Source organism: Phyllobates terribilis, unplaced genomic scaffold (assembly GCF_046119375.1).
Source record: "Phyllobates terribilis strain yellow unplaced genomic scaffold, ASM4611937v1 Scaffold_414__1_contigs__length_1644244, whole genome shotgun sequence".
NCBI classification, from domain to species: Eukaryota; Metazoa; Chordata; class Amphibia; order Anura; family Dendrobatidae; genus Phyllobates; species Phyllobates terribilis.
Window position 1 is genome coordinate 1,561,912 of NW_027363174.1, and position 17,986 is coordinate 1,579,897.

The 17,986-nt window shown below is 44.4% G+C and overlaps 13 non-coding genes across 13 annotated transcripts; all 13 read right to left on the bottom strand.

The window, feature by feature from the left end:
- Positions 1–190: 190 nt before the first annotated feature.
- Positions 191–381, bottom strand: LOC141225944 (U2 spliceosomal RNA). Its single transcript, XR_012293175.1, has one exon. It is a non-coding gene; the product is annotated as a U2 spliceosomal RNA (small nuclear RNA).
- Positions 382–1,502: 1,121 nt separating this feature from the next.
- On the bottom strand, positions 1,503–1,693 carry LOC141225945 (U2 spliceosomal RNA). Its single transcript, XR_012293176.1, has one exon. It is a non-coding gene; the product is annotated as a U2 spliceosomal RNA (small nuclear RNA).
- Positions 1,694–2,815: 1,122 nt separating this feature from the next.
- Positions 2,816–3,006, bottom strand: LOC141225946 (U2 spliceosomal RNA). The gene has a single exon (XR_012293177.1). It is a non-coding gene; the product is annotated as a U2 spliceosomal RNA (small nuclear RNA).
- A 1,125-nt stretch (positions 3,007–4,131) lies between these two features.
- LOC141225947 (U2 spliceosomal RNA) lies at positions 4,132–4,322 on the bottom strand. The gene has a single exon (XR_012293178.1). It is a non-coding gene; the product is annotated as a U2 spliceosomal RNA (small nuclear RNA).
- Positions 4,323–5,444: 1,122 nt separating this feature from the next.
- On the bottom strand, positions 5,445–5,635 carry LOC141225948 (U2 spliceosomal RNA). The gene has a single exon (XR_012293179.1). It is a non-coding gene; the product is annotated as a U2 spliceosomal RNA (small nuclear RNA).
- A 1,124-nt stretch (positions 5,636–6,759) lies between these two features.
- Positions 6,760–6,950, bottom strand: LOC141225949 (U2 spliceosomal RNA). The gene has a single exon (XR_012293180.1). It is a non-coding gene; the product is annotated as a U2 spliceosomal RNA (small nuclear RNA).
- Positions 6,951–8,071: 1,121 nt separating this feature from the next.
- LOC141225950 (U2 spliceosomal RNA) lies at positions 8,072–8,262 on the bottom strand. The gene has a single exon (XR_012293181.1). It is a non-coding gene; the product is annotated as a U2 spliceosomal RNA (small nuclear RNA).
- Positions 8,263–9,386: 1,124 nt separating this feature from the next.
- Positions 9,387–9,577, bottom strand: LOC141225951 (U2 spliceosomal RNA). Its single transcript, XR_012293182.1, has one exon. It is a non-coding gene; the product is annotated as a U2 spliceosomal RNA (small nuclear RNA).
- Positions 9,578–10,697: 1,120 nt separating this feature from the next.
- Positions 10,698–10,888, bottom strand: LOC141226020 (U2 spliceosomal RNA). The gene has a single exon (XR_012293250.1). It is a non-coding gene; the product is annotated as a U2 spliceosomal RNA (small nuclear RNA).
- A 1,119-nt stretch (positions 10,889–12,007) lies between these two features.
- LOC141225952 (U2 spliceosomal RNA) lies at positions 12,008–12,198 on the bottom strand. Its single transcript, XR_012293183.1, has one exon. It is a non-coding gene; the product is annotated as a U2 spliceosomal RNA (small nuclear RNA).
- A 1,121-nt stretch (positions 12,199–13,319) lies between these two features.
- LOC141225970 (U2 spliceosomal RNA) lies at positions 13,320–13,510 on the bottom strand. Its single transcript, XR_012293201.1, has one exon. It is a non-coding gene; the product is annotated as a U2 spliceosomal RNA (small nuclear RNA).
- A 1,121-nt stretch (positions 13,511–14,631) lies between these two features.
- Positions 14,632–14,822, bottom strand: LOC141225954 (U2 spliceosomal RNA). The gene has a single exon (XR_012293185.1). It is a non-coding gene; the product is annotated as a U2 spliceosomal RNA (small nuclear RNA).
- A 1,121-nt stretch (positions 14,823–15,943) lies between these two features.
- On the bottom strand, positions 15,944–16,133 carry LOC141226290 (U2 spliceosomal RNA). Its single transcript, XR_012293502.1, has one exon. It is a non-coding gene; the product is annotated as a U2 spliceosomal RNA (small nuclear RNA).
- Positions 16,134–17,986: the final 1,853 nt, after the last annotated feature.

Genomic DNA, 17,986 nt, shown 5'->3' on the forward strand with positions numbered 1-17,986 from the left:
ATGCAATGCACAGTTGCTGAAGTTGAACCAAAATGAGCTTGTCATCTGGCTTCTGCAACTTTTAACATGAAAAATCCAATGAGGAGAAGAAAAGCAAAGCCAAAGAGTCCATCCCAAAATCCGACAAACAAGCAAAATGAACAAAAAGCATTGAATTCAATTCTTTCTGATTTTAGAAACTGCATTAAAGAAGGGGTGCACCGGTCCTGGAGATACTGCAATACCAGGTCAATGCGTGGAGTGGACAGAGCAAGCTCTTTTTCCATCTCCCTGTTCTAAAAATCCATTTAATATATGGTCCCCAGATAGGGGACGTATCAGATATTAAACTGATAAGAACAGATACTACACTTGATCTTAGCCAAAAGGCCGAGAAGCGATAACCAGAATTGGTTTCCGACTACGGTGCCACCCAAGGATTCTGAAAAGTCCATTTGTGGAGATGGCCACCTGGACTCCCGTTAAGAAGACATGCTGTCAACCTCTAGATCCCTCACATGCCTGCACTTTTCGGCTTGCTGCTGCTGCAATCCACGCGTTTTAGATCTGCATAACTCCACCTCTTTTAGCACAGTACCCTCAACCCCCGGCTGTTCCCACCCGCCTCAACACCGTTGGAAGGGAGGAGAACCAATTAAGGCGGGGGGGGGGGTGGAACGAGCAGCTGTCTACCCTTAGCAGGAGGGTTGCTGATTAATTACCTCTCCTGCTGCTGCTGCTGCTGGCTGTCCAGCAGCAGACTGAAGGTGGCTGCTGCTGTGCGCAGGTATATAAAGGCTCAGAGCCTATTATGACACGCGCAGCCAGCGTTCCATTGCCACATTCCGTCTACTGCAGGTGGGATACCTGGATGGCTGAATGTCACTGAGAAGCTCACAGAGACCGCCATAAGCAACAGTTTAAAAGAATGCCACAGACTAATCAACCAAACTTTTTGGGTTGGTTTCTCTTTTATAGTCTGCAGGCATTAAATGAAAGAAGTCAGTGTTCCAGCAGAGGGAGACAACGTTTCAGAAAAGGCATTGTAGCAAACCAAAAAAGAAATTTTAAGCGCAGCAGAGTAACCAGCTCACATACCTGTTAGCTCAGGTGAGTTTAAAAGGCTGCTGTTGATAACAAGGGCATTTGCTAAATAGATGGTGTGTGTGCAACAATATACTGAAAGGTCAATTATATTGTGCAGCTTATCTCACCACCTGTAGTTATTTAGGTGAAAGCTCCAAAATGCTTGCCTAATATGTCTGTTTATCCAAAAGGAAGTATAGAGGGAGAGCTAGATAGATTGCATTGCATTACATTACATTACATGGCAATGCAATGCACAGTTGCTGAAGTTGAACCAAAATGAGCTTGTCATCTGGCTTCTGCAACTTTTAACATGAAAAATCCAATGAGGAGAAAAAAAGCAAAGCCAAAGAGTCCATCCCAAAATCCGACAAACAAGCAAAATGAACAAAAAGCATTGAATTCAATTCTTTCTGATTTTAGAAACTGCATTAAAGAAGGGGTGCACCGGTCCTGGAGATACTGCAATACCAGGTCAATGCGTGGAGTGGACAGAGCAAGCTCTTTTTCCATCTCCCTGTTCTAAAAATCCATTTAATATATGGTCCCCAGATAGGGGACGTATCAGATATTAAACTGATAAGAACAGATACTACACTTGATCTTAGCCAAAAGGCCGAGAAGCGATAACCAGAATTGGTTTCCGACTACGGTGCCACCCAAGGATTCTGAAAAGTCCATTTGTGGAGATGGCCACCTGGACTCCCGTTAAGAAGACATGCTGTCAACCTCTAGATCCCTCACATGCCTGCACTTTTCGGCTTGCTGCTGCTGCAATCCACGCGTTTTAGATCTGCATAACTCCACCTCTTTTAGCACAGTACCCTCAACCCCCGGCTGTTCCCACCCGCCTCAACACCGTTGGAAGGGAGGAGAACTAATTAAGGCGGGGGGGGGGGGTGGAACGAGCAGCTGTCTACCCTTAGCAGGAGGGTTGCTGATTAATTACCTCTCCTGCTGCTGCTGCTGCTGGCTGTCCAGCAGCAGACTGAAGGTGGCTGCTGCTGTGCGCAGGTATATAAAGGCTCAGAGCCTATTATGACACGCGCAGCCAGCGTTCCATTGCCACATTCCGTCTACTGCAGGCGGGATACCTGGATGGCTGAATGTCACTGAGAAGCTCACAGAGACCGCCATAAGCAACAGTTTAAAAGAATGCCACAGACTAATCAACCAAACTTTTTGGGTTGGTTTCTCTTTTATAGTCTGCAGGCATTAAATGAAAGAAGTCAGTGTTCCAGCAGAGGGAGACAACGTTTCAGAAAAGGCATTGTAGCAAACCAAAAAAGAAATTTTAAGCGCAGCAGAGTAACCAGCTCACATACCTGTTAGCTCAGGTGAGTTTAAAAGGCTGCTGTTGATAACAAGGGCATTTGCTAAATAGATGGTGTGTGTGCAACAATATACTGAAAGGTCAATTATATTGTGCAGCTTATCTCACCACCTGTAGTTATTTAGGTGAAAGCTCCAAAATGCTTGCCTAATATGTCTGTTTATCCAAAAGGAAGTATAGAGGGAGAGCTAGATAGATAGCATTGCATTACATTACATTACATGGCAATGCAATGCACAGTTGCTGAAGTTGAACCAAAATGAGCTTGTCATCTGGCTTCTGCAACTTTTAACATGAAAAATCCAATGAGGAGAAGAAAAGCAAAGCCAAAGAGTCCATCCCAAAATCCGACAAACAAGCAAAATGAACAAAAAGCATTGAATTCAATTCTTTCTGATTTTAGAAACTGCATTAAAGAAGGGGTGCACCGGTCCTGGAGATACTGCAATACCAGGTCAATGCGTGGAGTGGACAGAGCAAGCTCTTTTTCCATCTCCCTGTTCTAAAAATCCATTTAATATATGGTCCCCAGATAGGGGACGTATCAGATATTAAACTGATAAGAACAGATACTACACTTGATCTTAGCCAAAAGGCCGAGAAGCGATAACCAGAATTGGTTTCCGACTACGGTGCCACCCAAGGATTCTGAAAAGTCCATTTGTGGAGATGGCCACCTGGACTCCCGTTAAGAAGACATGCTGTCAACCTCTAGATCCCTCACATGCCTGCACTTTTCGGCTTGCTGCTGCTGCAATCCACGCGTTTTAGATCTGCATAACTCCACCTCTTTTAGCACAGTACCCTCAACCCCCGGCTGTTCCCACCCGCCTCAACACCGTTGGAAGGGAGGAGAACCAATTAAGGCGGGGGGGGGGGGGGGTGGAACGAGCAGCTGTCTACCCTTAGCAGGGGGGTTGCTGATTAATTACCTCTCCTGCTGCTGCTGCTGCTGGCTGTCCAGCAGCAGACTGAAGGTGGCTGCTGCTCTGCGCAGGTATATAAAGGCTCAGAGCCTATTATGACACGCGCAGCCAGCGTTCCATTGCCACATTCCGTCTACTGCAGGTGGGATACCTGGATGGCTGAATGTCACTGAGAAGCTCACAGAGACCGCCATAAGCAACAGTTTAAAAGAATGCCACAGACTAATCAACCAAACTTTTTGGGTTGGTTTCTCTTTTATAGTCTGCAGGCATTAAATGAAAGAAGTCAGTGTTCCAGCAGAGGGAGACAACGTTTCAGAAAAGGCATTGTAGCAAACCAAAAAAGAAATTTTAAGCGCAGCAGAGTAACCAGCTCACATACCTGTTAGCTCAGGTGAGTTTAAAAGGCTGCTGTTGATAACAAGGGCATTTGCTAAATAGATGGTGTGTGTGCAACAATATACTGAAAGGTCAATTATATTGTGCAGCTTATCTCACCACCTGTAGTTATTTAGGTGAAAGCTCCAAAATGCTTGCCTAATATGTCTGTTTATCCAAAAGGAAGTATAGAGGGAGAGCTAGATAGATTGCATTGCATTACATTACATTACATGGCAATGCAATGCACAGTTGCTGAAGTTGAACCAAAATGAGCTTGTCATCTGGCTTCTGCAACTTTTAACATGAAAAATCCAATGAGGAGAAAAAAAGCAAAGCCAAAGAGTCCATCCCAAAATCCGACAAACAAGCAAAATGAACAAAAAGCATTGAATTCAATTCTTTCTGATTTTAGAAACTGCATTAAAGAAGGGGTGCACCGGTCCTGGAGATACTGCAATACCAGGTCAATGCGTGGAGTGGACAGAGCAAGCTCTTTTTCCATCTCCCTGTTCTAAAAATCCATTTAATATATGGTCCCCAGATAGGGGACGTATCAGATATTAAACTGATAAGAACAGATACTACACTTGATCTTAGCCAAAAGGCCGAGAAGCGATAACCAGAATTGGTTTCCGACTACGGTGCCACCCAAGGATTCTGAAAAGTCCATTTGTGGAGATGGCCACCTGGACTCCCGTTAAGAAGACATGCTGTCAACCTCTAGATCCCTCACATGCCTGCACTTTTCGGCTTGCTGCTGCTGCAATCCACGCGTTTTAGATCTGCATAACTCCACCTCTTTTAGCACAGTACCCTCAACCCCCGGCTGTTCCCACCCGCCTCAACACCGTTGGAAGGGAGGAGAACCAATTAAGGCGGGGGGGGGGGGTGGAACGAGCAGCTGTCTACCCTTAGCAGGAGGGTTGCTGATTAATTACCTCTCCTGCTGCTGCTGCTGCTGGCTGTCCAGCAGCAGACTGAAGGTGGCTGCTGCTGTGCACAGGTATATAAAGGCTCAGAGCCTATTATGACACGCGCAGCCAGCGTTCCATTGCCACATTCCGTCTACTGCAGGCGGGATACCTGGATGGCTGAATGTCACTGAGAAGCTCACAGAGACCGCCATAAGCAACAGTTTAAAAGAATGCCACAGACTAATCAACCAAACTTTTTGGGTTGGTTTCTCTTTTATAGTCTGCAGGCATTAAATGAAAGAAGTCAGTGTTCCAGCAGAGGGAGACAACGTTTCAGAAAAGGCATTGTAGCAAACCAAAAAAGAAATTTTAAGCGCAGCAGAGTAACCAGCTCACATACCTGTTAGCTCAGGTGAGTTTAAAAGGCTGCTGTTGATAACAAGGGCATTTGCTAAATAGATGGTGTGTGTGCAACAATATACTGAAAGGTCAATTATATTGTGCAGCTTATCTCACCACCTGTAGTTATTTAGGTGAAAGCTCCAAAATGCTTGCCTAATATGTCTGTTTATCCAAAAGGAAGTATAGAGGGAGAGCTAGATAGATAGCATTGCATTACATTACATTACATGGCAATGCAATGCACAGTTGCTGAAGTTGAACCAAAATGAGCTTGTCATCTGGCTTCTGCAACTTTTAACATGAAAAATCCAATGAGGAGAAGAAAAGCAAAGCCAAAGAGTCCATCCCAAAATCCGACAAACAAGCAAAATGAACAAAAAGCATTGAATTCAATTCTTTCTGATTTTAGAAACTGCATTAAAGAAGGGGTGCACCGGTCCTGGAGATACTGCAATACCAGGTCAATGCGTGGAGTGGACAGAGCAAGCTCTTTTTCCATCTCCCTGTTCTAAAAATCCATTTAATATATGGTCCCCAGATAGGGGACGTATCAGATATTAAACTGATAAGAACAGATACTACACTTGATCTTAGCCAAAAGGCCGAGAAGCGATAACCAGAATTGGTTTCCGACTACGGTGCCACCCAAGGATTCTGAAAAGTCCATTTGTGGAGATGGCCACCTGGACTCCCGTTAAGAAGACATGCTGTCAACCTCTAGATCCCTCACATGCCTGCACTTTTCGGCTTGCTGCTGCTGCTGCAATCCACGCGTTTTAGATCTGCATAACTCCACCTCTTTTAGCACAGTACCCTCAACCCCCGGCTGTTCCCACCCGCCTCAACACCGTTGGAAGGGAGGAGAACCAATTAAGGCGGGGGGGGGGGTGGAACGAGCAGCTGTCTACACTTAGCAGGAGGGTTGCTGATTAATTACCTCTCCTGCTGCTGCTGCTGCTGGCTGTCCAGCAGCAGACTGAAGGTGGCTGCTGCTGTGCGCAGGTATATAAAGGCTCAGAGCCTATTATGACACGCGCAGCCAGCGTTCCATTGCCACATTCCGTCTACTGCAGGCGGGATACCTGGATGGCTGAATGTCACTGAGAAGCTCACAGAGACCGCCATAAGCAACAGTTTAAAAGAATGCCACAGACTAATCAACCAAACTTTTTGGGTTGGTTTCTCTTTTATAGTCTGCAGGCATTAAATGAAAGAAGTCAGTGTTCCAGCAGAGGGAGACAACGTTTCAGAAAAGGCATTGTAGCAAACCAAAAAAGAAATTTTAAGCGCAGCAGAGTAACCAGCTCACATACCTGTTAGCTCAGGTGAGTTTAAAAGGCTGCTGTTGATAACAAGGGCATTTGCTAAATAGATGGTGTGTGTGCAACAATATACTGAAAGGTCAATTATATTGTGCAGCTTATCTCACCACCTGTAGTTATTTAGGTGAAAGCTCCAAAATGCTTGCCTAATATGTCTGTTTAACCAAAAGGAAGTATAGAGGGAGAGCTAGATAGATAGCATTGCATTACATTACATTACATGGCAATGCAATGCACAGTTGCTGAAGTTGAACCAAAATGAGCTTGTCATCTGGCTTCTGCAACTTTTAACATGAAAAATCCAATGAGGAGAAGAAAAGCAAAGCCAAAGAGTCCATCCCAAAATCCGACAAACAAGCAAAATGAACAAAAAGCATTGAATTCAATTCTTTCTGATTTTAGAAACTGCATTAAAGAAGGGGTGCACCGGTCCTGGAGATACTGCAATACCAGGTCAATGCGTGGAGTGGACAGAGCAAGCTCTTTTTCCATCTCCCTGTTCTAAAAATCCATTTAATATATGGTCCCCAGATAGGGGACGTATCAGATATTAAACTGATAAGAACAGATACTACACTTGATCTTAGCCAAAAGGCCGAGAAGCGATAACCAGAATTGGTTTCCGACTACGGTGCCACCCAAGGATTCTGAAAAGTCCATTTGTGGAGATGGCCACCTGGACTCCCGTTAAGAAGACATGCTGTCAACCTCTAGATCCCTCACATGCCTGCACTTTTCGGCTTGCTGCTGCTGCAATCCACGCGTTTTAGATCTGCATAACTCCACCTCTTTTAGCACAGTACCCTCAACCCCCGGCTGTTCCCACCCGCCTCAACACCGTTGGAAGGGAGGAGAACCAATTAAGGCGGGGGGGGGGGTGGAACGAGCAGCTGTCTACCCTTAGCAGGAGGGTTGCTGATTAATTACCTCTCCTGCTGCTGCTGCTGCTGGCTGTCCAGCAGCAGACTGAAGGTGGCTGCTGCTGTGCACAGGTATATAAAGGCTCAGAGCCTATTATGACACGCGCAGCCAGCGTTCCATTGCCACATTCCGTCTACTGCAGGCGGGATACCTGGATGGCTGAATGTCACTGAGAAGCTCACAGAGACCGCCATAAGCAACAGTTTAAAAGAATGCCACAGACTAATCAACCAAACTTTTTGGGTTGGTTTCTCTTTTATAGTCTGCAGGCATTAAATGAAAGAAGTCAGTGTTCCAGCAGAGGGAGACAACGTTTCAGAAAAGGCATTGTAGCAAACCAAAAAAGAAATTTTAAGCGCAGCAGAGTAACCAGCTCACATACCTGTTAGCTCAGGTGAGTTTAAAAGGCTGCTGTTGATAACAAGGGCATTTGCTAAATAGATGGTGTGTGTGCAACAATATACTGAAAGGTCAATTATATTGTGCAGCTTATCTCACCACCTGTAGTTATTTAGGTGAAAGCTCCAAAATGCTTGCCTAATATGTCTGTTTATCCAAAAGGAAGTATAGAGGGAGAGCTAGATAGATAGCATTGCATTACATTACATTACATGGCAATGCAATGCACAGTTGCTGAAGTTGAACCAAAATGAGCTTGTCATCTGGCTTCTGCAACTTTTAACATGAAAAATCCAATGAGGAGAAGAAAAGCAAAGCCAAAGAGTCCATCCCAAAATCCGACAAACAAGCAAAATGAACAAAAAGCATTGAATTCAATTCTTTCTGATTTTAGAAACTGCATTAAAGAAGGGGTGCACCGGTCCTGGAGATACTGCAATACCAGGTCAATGCGTGGAGTGGACAGAGCAAGCTCTTTTTCCATCTCCCTGTTCTAAAAATCCATTTAATATATGGTCCCCAGATAGGGGACGTATCAGATATTAAACTGATAAGAACAGATACTACACTTGATCTTAGCCAAAAGGCCGAGAAGCGATAACCAGAATTGGTTTCCGACTACGGTGCCACCCAAGGATTCTGAAAAGTCCATTTGTGGAGATGGCCACCTGGACTCCCGTTAAGAAGACATGCTGTCAACCTCTAGATCCCTCACATGCCTGCACTTTTCGGCTTGCTGCTGCTGCTGCAATCCACGCGTTTTAGATCTGCATAACTCCACCTCTTTTAGCACAGTACCCTCAACCCCCGGCTGTTCCCACCCGCCTCAACACCGTTGGAAGGGAGGAGAACCAATTAAGGCGGGGGGGGGGGTGGAACGAGCAGCTGTCTACCCTTAGCAGGAGGGTTGCTGATTAATTACCTCTCCTGCTGCTGCTGCTGCTGGCTGTCCAGCAGCAGACTGAAGGTGGCTGCTGCTGTGCGCAGGTATATAAAGGCTCAGAGCCTATTATGACACGCGCAGCCAGCGTTCCATTGCCACATTCCGTCTACTGCAGGCGGGATACCTGGATGGCTGAATGTCACTGAGAAGCTCACAGAGACCGCCATAAGCAACAGTTTAAAAGAATGCCACAGACTAATCAACCAAACTTTTTGGGTTGGTTTCTCTTTTATAGTCTGCAGGCATTAAATGAAAGAAGTCAGTGTTCCAGCAGAGGGAGACAACGTTTCAGAAAAGGCATTGTAGCAAACCAAAAAAGAAATTTTAAGCGCAGCAGAGTAACCAGCTCACATACCTGTTAGCTCAGGTGAGTTTAAAAGGCTGCTGTTGATAACAAGGGCATTTGCTAAATAGATGGTGTGTGTGCAACAATATACTGAAAGGTCAATTATATTGTGCAGCTTATCTCACCACCTGTAGTTATTTAGGTGAAAGCTCCAAAATGCTTGCCTAATATGTCTGTTTAACCAAAAGGAAGTATAGAGGGAGAGCTAGATAGATAGCATTGCATTACATTACATTACATGGCAATGCAATGCACAGTTGCTGAAGTTGAACCAAAATGAGCTTGTCATCTGGCTTCTGCAACTTTTAACATGAAAAATCCAATGAGGAGAAGAAAAGCAAAGCCAAAGAGTCCATCCCAAAATCCGACAAACAAGCAAAATGAACAAAAAGCATTGAATTCAATTCTTTCTGATTTTAGAAACTGCATTAAAGAAGGGGTGCACCGGTCCTGGAGATACTGCAATACCAGGTCAATGCGTGGAGTGGACAGAGCAAGCTCTTTTTCCATCTCCCTGTTCTAAAAATCCATTTAATATATGGTCCCCAGATAGGGGACGTATCAGATATTAAACTGATAAGAACAGATACTACACTTGATCTTAGCCAAAAGGCCGAGAAGCGATAACCAGAATTGGTTTCCGACTACGGTGCCACCCAAGGATTCTGAAAAGTCCATTTGTGGAGATGGCCACCTGGACTCCCGTTAAGAAGACATGCTGTCAACCTCTAGATCCCTCACATGCCTGCACTTTTTGGCTTGCTGCTGCTGCAATCCACGCGTTTTAGATCTGCATAACTCCACCTCTTTTAGCACAGTACCCTCAACCCCCGGCTGTTCCCACCCGCCTCAACACCGTTGGAAGGGAGGAGAACCAATTAAGGCGGGGGGGGGGTGGAACGAGCAGCTGTCTACCCTTAGCAGGAGGGTTGCTGATTAATTACCTCTCCTGCTGCTGCTGCTGCTGGCTGTCCAGCAGCAGACTGAAGGTGGCTGCTGCTGTGCGCAGGTATATAAAGGCTCAGAGCCTATTATGACACGCGCAGCCAGCGTTCCATTGCCACATTCCGTCTACTGCAGGCGGGATACCTGGATGGCTGAATGTCACTGAGAAGCTCACAGAGACCGCCATAAGCAACAGTTTAAAAGAATGCCACAGACTAATCAACCAAACTTTTTGGGTTGGTTTCTCTTTTATAGTCTGCAGGCATTAAATGAAAGAAGTCAGTGTTCCAGCAGAGGGAGACAACGTTTCAGAAAAGGCATTGTAGCAAACCAAAAAAGAAATTTTAAGCGCAGCAGAGTAACCAGCTCACATACCTGTTAGCTCAGGTGAGTTTAAAAGGCTGCTGTTGATAACAAGGGCATTTGCTAAATAGATGGTGTGTGTGCAACAATATACTGAAAGGTCAATTATATTGTGCAGATTATCTCACCACCTGTAGTTATTTAGGTGAAAGCTCCAAAATGCTTGCCTAATATGTCTGTTTATCCAAAAGGAAGTATAGAGGGAGAGCTAGATAGATAGCATTGCATTACATTACATTACATGGCAATGCAATGCACAGTTGCTGAAGTTGAACCAAAATGAGCTTGTCATCTGGCTTCTGCAACTTTTAACATGAAAAATCCAATGAGGAGAAGAAAAGCAAAGCCAAAGAGTCCATCCCAAAATCCGACAAACAAGCAAAATGAACAAAAAGCATTGAATTCAATTCTTTCTGATTTTAGAAACTGCATTAAAGAAGGGGTGCACCGGTCCTGGAGATACTGCAATACCAGGTCAATGCGTGGAGTGGACAGAGCAAGCTCTTTTCCCATCTCCCTGTTCTAAAAATCCATTTAATATATGGTCCCCAGATAGGGGACGTATCAGATATTAAACTGATAAGAACAGATACTACACTTGATCTTAGCCAAAAGGCCGAGAAGCGATAACCAGAATTGGTTTCCGACTACGGTGCCACCCAAGGATTCTGAAAAGTCCATTTGTGGAGATGGCCACCTGGACTCCCGTTAAGAAGACATGCTGTCAACCTCTAGATCCCTCACATGCCTGCACTTTTCGGCTTGCTGCTGCTGCAATCCACGCGTTTTAGATCTGCATAACTCCACCTCTTTTAGCACAGTACCCTCAACCCCCGGCTGTTCCCACCCGCCTCAACACCGTTGGAAGGGAGCAGAACCAATTAAGGCGGGGGGGGGTGGAACGAGCAGCTGTCTACCCTTAGCAGGAGGGTTGCTGATTAATTACCTCTCCTGCTGCTGCTGCTGCTGGCTGTCCAGCAGCAGACTGAAGGTGGCTGCTGCTGTGCGCAGGTATATAAAGGCTCAGAGCCTATTATGACACGCGCAGCCAGCGTTCCATTGCCACATTCCGTCTACTGCAGGCGGGATACCTGGATGGCTGAATGTCACTGAGAAGCTCACAGAGACCGCCAAAAGCAACAGTTTAAAAGAATGCCACAGACTAATCAACCAAACTTTTTGGGTTGGTTTCTCTTTTATAGTCTGTAGGCATTAAATGAAAGAAGTCAGTGTTCCAGCAGAGGGAGACAACGTTTCAGAAAAGGCATTGTAGCAAACCAAAAAAGAAATTTTAAGCGCAGCAGAGTAACCAGCTCACATACCTGTTAGCTCAGGTGAGTTTAAAAGGCTGCTGTTGATAACAAGGGCATTTGCTAAATAGATGGTGTGTGTGCAACAATATACTGAAAGGTCAATTATATTGTGCAGCTTATCTCACCACCTGTAGTTATTTAGGTGAAAGCTCCAAAATGCTTGCCTAATATGTCTGTTTATCCAAAAGGAAGTATAGAGGGAGAGCTAGATAGATAGCATTGCATTACATTACATTACATGGCAATGCAATGCACAGTTGCTGAAGTTGAACCAAAATGAGCTTGTCATCTGGCTTCTGCAACTTTTAACATGAAAAATCCAATGAGGAGAAGAAAAGCAAAGCCAAAGAGTCCATCCCAAAATCCGACAAACAAGCAAAATGAACAAAAAGCATTGAATTCAATTCTTTCTGATTTTAGAAACTGCATTAAAGAAGGGGTGCACCGGTCCTGGAGATACTGCAATACCAGGTCAATGCGTGGAGTGGACAGAGCAAGCTCTTTTTCCATCTCCCTGTTCTAAAAATCCATTTAATATATGGTCCCCAGATAGGGGACGTATCAGATATTAAACTGATAAGAACAGATACTACACTTGATCTTAGCCAAAAGGCCGAGAAGCGATAACCAGAATTGGTTTCCGACTACGGTGCCACCCAAGGATTCTGAAAAGTCCATTTGTGGAGATGGCCACCTGGACTCCCGTTAAGAAGACATGCTGTCAACCTCTAGATCCCTCACATGCCTGCACTTTTCGGCTTGCTGCTGCTGCAATCCACGCGTTTTAGATCTGCATAACTCCACCTCTTTTAGCACAGTACCCTCAACCCCCGGCTGTTCCCACCCGCCTCAACACCGTTGGAAGGGAGGAGAACCAATTAAGGCGGGGGGGGGGGTGGAACGAGCAGCTGTCTACCCTTAGCAGGAGGGTTGCTGATTAATTACCTCTCCTGCTGCTGCTGCTGCTGGCTGTCCAGCAGCAGACTGAAGGTGGCTGCTGCTGTGCGTAGGTATATAAAGGCTCAGAGCCTATTATGACACGCGCAGCCAGCGTTCCATTGCCACATTCCGTCTACTGCAGGCGGAATACCTGGATGGCTGAATGTCACTGAGAAGCTCACAGAGACCGCCATAAGCAACAGTTTAAAAGAATGCCACAGACTAATCAACCAAACTTTTTGGGTTGGTTTCTCTTTTATAGTCTGCAGGCATTAAATGAAAGAAGTCAGTGTTCCAGCAGAGGGAGACAATGTTTCAGAAAAGGCATTGTAGCAAACCAAAAAAGAAATTTTAAGCGCAGCAGAGTAACCAGCTCACATACCTGTTAGCTCAGGTGAGTTTAAAAGGCTGCTGTTGATAACAAGGGCATTTGCTAAATAGATGGTGTGTGTGCAACAATATACTGAAAGGTCAATTATATTGTGCAGCTTATCTCACCACCTGTAGTTATTTAGGTGAAAGCTCCAAAATGCTTGCCTAATATGTCTGTTTATCCAAAAGGAAGTATAGAGGGAGAGCTAGATAGATAGCATTGCATTACATTACATTACATGGCAATGCAATGCACAGTTGCTGAAGTTGAACCAAAATGAGCTTGTCATCTGGCTTCTGCAACTTTTAACATGAAAAATCCAATGAGGAGAAGAAAAGCAAAGCCAAAGAGTCCATCCCAAAATCCGACAAACAAGCAAAATGAACAAAAAGCATTGAATTCAATTCTTTCTGATTTTAGAAACTGCATTAAAGAAGGGGTGCACCGGTCCTGGAGATACTGCAATACCAGGTCAATGCGTGGAGTGGACAGAGCAAGCTCTTTTTCCATCTCCCTGTTCTAAAAATCCATTTAATATATCGTCCCCAGATAGGGGACGTATCAGATATTAAACTGATAAGAACAGATACTACACTTGATCTTAGCCAAAAGGCCGAGAAGCGATAACCAGAATTGGTTTCCGACTACGGTGCCACCCAAGGATTCTGAAAAGTCCATTTGTGGAGATGGCCACCTGGACTCCCGTTAAGAAGACATGCTGTCAACCTCTAGATCCCTCACATGCCTGCACTTTTCGGCTTGCTGCTGCTGCAATCCACGCGTTTTAGATCTGCATAACTCCACCTCTTTTAGCACAGTACCCTCAACCCCCGGCTGTTCCCACCCGCCTCAACACCGTTGGAAGGGAGGAGAACCAATTAAGGCGGGGGGGGGGGTGGAACGAGCAGCTGTCTACCCTTAGCAGGAGGGTTGCTGATTAATTACCTCTCCTGCTGCTGCTGCTGCTGGCTGTCCAGCAGCAGACTGAAGGTGGCTGCTGCTGTGCGCAGGTATATAAAGGCTCAGAGCCTATTATGACACGCGCAGCCAGCGTTCCATTGCCACATTCCGTCTACTGCAGGCGGGATACCTGGATGGCTGAATGTCACTGAGAAGCTCACAGAGACCGCCATAAGCAACAGTTTAAAAGAATGCCACAGACTAATCAACCAAACTTTTTGGGTTGGTTTCTCTTTTATAGTCTGCAGGCATTAAATGAAAGAAGTCAGTGTTCCAGCAGAGGGAGACAACGTTTCAGAAAAGGCATTGTAGCAAACCAAAAAAGAAATTTTAAACGCAGCAGAGTAACCAGCTCACATACCTGTTAGCTCAGGTGAGTTTAAAAGGCTGCTGTTGATAACAAGGGCATTTGCTAAATAGATGGTGTGTGTGCAACAATATACTGAAAGGTCAATTATATTGTGCAGCTTATCTCACCACCTGTAGTTATTTAGGTGAAAGCTCCAAAATGCTTGCCTAATATGTCTGTTTATCCAAAAGGAAGTATAGAGGGAGAGCTAGATAGATAGCATTGCATTACATTACATTACATGGCAATGCAATGCACAGTTGCTGAAGTTGAACCAAAATGAGCTTGTCATCTGGCTTCTGCAACTTTTAACATGAAAAATCCAATGAGGAGAAGAAAAGCAAAGCCAAAGAGTCCATCCCAAAATCCGACAAACAAGCAAAATGAACAAAAAGCATTGAATTCAATTCTTTCTGATTTTAGAAACTGCATTAAAGAAGGGGTGCACCGGTCCTGGAGATACTGCAATACCAGGTCAATGCGTGGAGTGGACAGAGCAAGCTCTTTTTCCATCTCCCTGTTCTAAAAATCCATTTAATATATGGTCCCCAGATAGGGGACGTATCAGATATTAAACTGATAAGAACAGATACTACACTTGATCTTAGCCAAAAGGCCGAGAAGCGATAACCAGAATTGGTTTCCGACTACGGTGCCACCCAAGGATTCTGAAAAGTCCATTTGTGGAGATGGCCACCTGGACTCCCGTTAAGAAGACATGCTGTCAACCTCTAGATCCCTCACATGCCTGCACTTTTCGGCTTGCTGCTGCTGCAATCCACGCGTTTTAGATCTGCATAACTCCACCTCTTTTAGCACAGTACCCTCAACCCCCGGCTGTTCCCACCCGCCTCAACACCGTTGGAAGGGAGGAGAACCAATTAAGGCGGGGGGGGGGGTGGAACGAGCAGCTGTCTACCCTTAGCAGGAGGGTTGCTGATTAATTACCTCTCCTGCTGCTGCTGCTGCTGGCTGTCCAGCAGCAGACTGATGGTGGCTGCTGCTGTGCGCAGGTATATAAAGGCTCAGAGCCTATTATGACACGCGCAGCCAGCGTTCCATTGCCACATTCCGTCTACTGCAGGCGGGATACCTGGATGGCTGAATGTCACTGAGAAGCTCACAGAGACCGCCATAAGCAACAGTTTAAAAGAATGCCACAGACTAATCAACCAAACTTTTTGGGTTGGTTTCTCTTTTATAGTCTGCAGGCATTAAATGAAAGAAGTCAGTGTTCCAGCAGAGGGAGACAACGTTTCAGAAAAGGCATTGTAGCAAACCAAAAAAGAAATTTTAAGCGCAGCAGAGTAACCAGCTCACATACCTGTTAGCTCAGGTGAGTTTAAAAGGCTGCTGTTGATAACAAGGGCATTTGCTAAATAGATGGTGTGTGTGCAACAATATACTGAAAGGTCAATTATATTGTGCAGCTTATCTCACCACCTGTAGTTATTTAGGTGAAAGCTCCAAAATGCTTGCCTAATATGTCTGTTTATCCAAAAGGAAGTATAGAGGGAGAGCTAGATAGATAGCATTGCATTACATTACATTACATGGCAATGCAATGCACAGTTGCTGAAGTTGAACCAAAATGAGCTTGTCATCTGGCTTCTGCAACTTTTAACATGAAAAATCCAATGAGGAGAAGAAAAGCAAAGCCAAAGAGTCCATCCCAAAATCCGACAAACAAGCAAAATGAACAAAAAGCATTGAATTCAATTCTTTCTGATTTTAGAAACTGCATTAAAGAAGGGGTGCACCGGTCCTGGAGATACTGCAATACCAGGTCAATGCGTGGAGTGGACAGAGCAAGCTCTTTTTCCATCTCCCTGTTCTAAAAATCCATTTAATATATGGTCCCCAGATAGGGGACGTATCAGATATTAAACTGATAAGAACAGATCAGGTTTCAACATATTTTACTAAGTGCGTAAAAGATGGTTTACAATCAAAAACAACAACACAAACAGTACATTAATAAAACACAGAATTCCACCCATAAAAACCCCATATACGATTGGCATCCCTTCTCCCAATACATTTGACATCCCTCAAGTAATAAATATACATCTGGCTAAAAGCAATTTTAAGACAATCCTTCACAGAAATAGCATCACGTTTAAAAAGTAAGATATTGCGTGCCTTCCAAAGGGCGTCTTTAAAACAGTTAATCATACACCAACATATACAATACTGTTGAGGGGTCGGACATTTAAAAAGGCCATATAAAACATATTCATGGTTAAAATCTCTTAAACCGCAAGTCCATTTTAAAAGAATCCCAACTTTGTGCCAAAGTTCCTGTGCAAATGGGCAATTCCACATAAGGTGCAAGGTGGTTTCGTCATAAACACATGAGTCTCTGGGGCATTTTGCTCTGGCCACCAGGCCTCTCCTGTGTTGAAACTCTCTGGTGGGGAGGCACTGGTGGACCACCATCCATGCGATATCCTTATGTCCATTTGCTAAGAATTTCCCGAAGACATTCTTCCAAACTTGCTTCGATCTATCTTCTGAGAAATTTACTATGGGGGCCACATCTTCATTCCTCCTCAGAAAAGATAAAAGCTTCTTGCGGTCTTTAAAAATGTCCATATTAAAATCACCAAGGCTATAAAATCGAACAGTCTTTTCTAAGATTGCTTGGTGTTTGGGGGGGCATAGTAAAACAGGGGAATTCAACGACAACTTAAACCATCTTTTAAAAATCATCCCACAAGTATATTTTAAAAAATAACTTAGCGCACTATTACCATTAAAATGTTTGAAACAAAAGCAGAAATAATTTAAATACAAATAAATATGTAAGTCGGGGACATCCCTTCCGCCGTTCATTTTATTCTTCCTCATTATTTCTCGCCTTAATTTTTCCATTTTGGAGTTCCATAAAAACATAAAGATCATCCTAGTCATTTTTTTAATTAAAACATCAGAGGGGGGGTACACCATAGCTATATACAGTATGAGGGGTAACAACACTGATTTTATAATTAAAATTTTCCCCTCCATTGTTAGGGACCTCAAACCCCAAAATGATATTTTCTTTGACATTTTTTCTATGACATTCTCCCAGCTTTGAGTTCCCACATTCTCCTCGTTAAAAACAACTCCAAGAATTTTTACATTGTCTCGTTTTATAGTGAGCTGCGTGAGTTGGGCGGTGTCCCAGGATCCCAAAGTCAGACATTCAGATTTATTTAAATTAAGTTTAAAACCGGATGCCTGGGAAAAAAAATCAATGCGCAACACCGCCCTCCGGAGGGAAGCAGGGTCCACGCACACAACCGTCACGTCATCCATGTAGCCAAAGACTCTCACATCACTGCCACCTCCGCCAGGAACAGGAACCCCTCTAATCACTTTGTCTCTCCTTATTGCGCTCAGCAGGGGCTCCATGGCGCAGATGAACAGGATGGGCGACAAGGGGCATCCCTGCTTCACTCCGGACTCAAGGGGAACTCCATCTGTTAAAAAGCCATTAAGAGAAATTTGACTAAAACAATTTTTATATAAAATCTTAATACAATTTAAAAGCATATTAGGGATACCCATTCTTTTTAAAACTCTAAAAAGAAATCTATGAGAGACTCTATCGAAAGCTTTTTCAAAATCTAGGGCTAAAAGAGCTACATTTTGACCCCGGTCTCTGGAATACCAAATTACATCCCTTAATACGTTTAAAACCTCTGAAATACTTCTGCCTGGTACACTACAAACCTGCTCAGGCTGGATTAGTTTGGCAATGACATTCCTGAGCCGGTTTGCAACCACCTTAGCAAGTACCTTGTAATC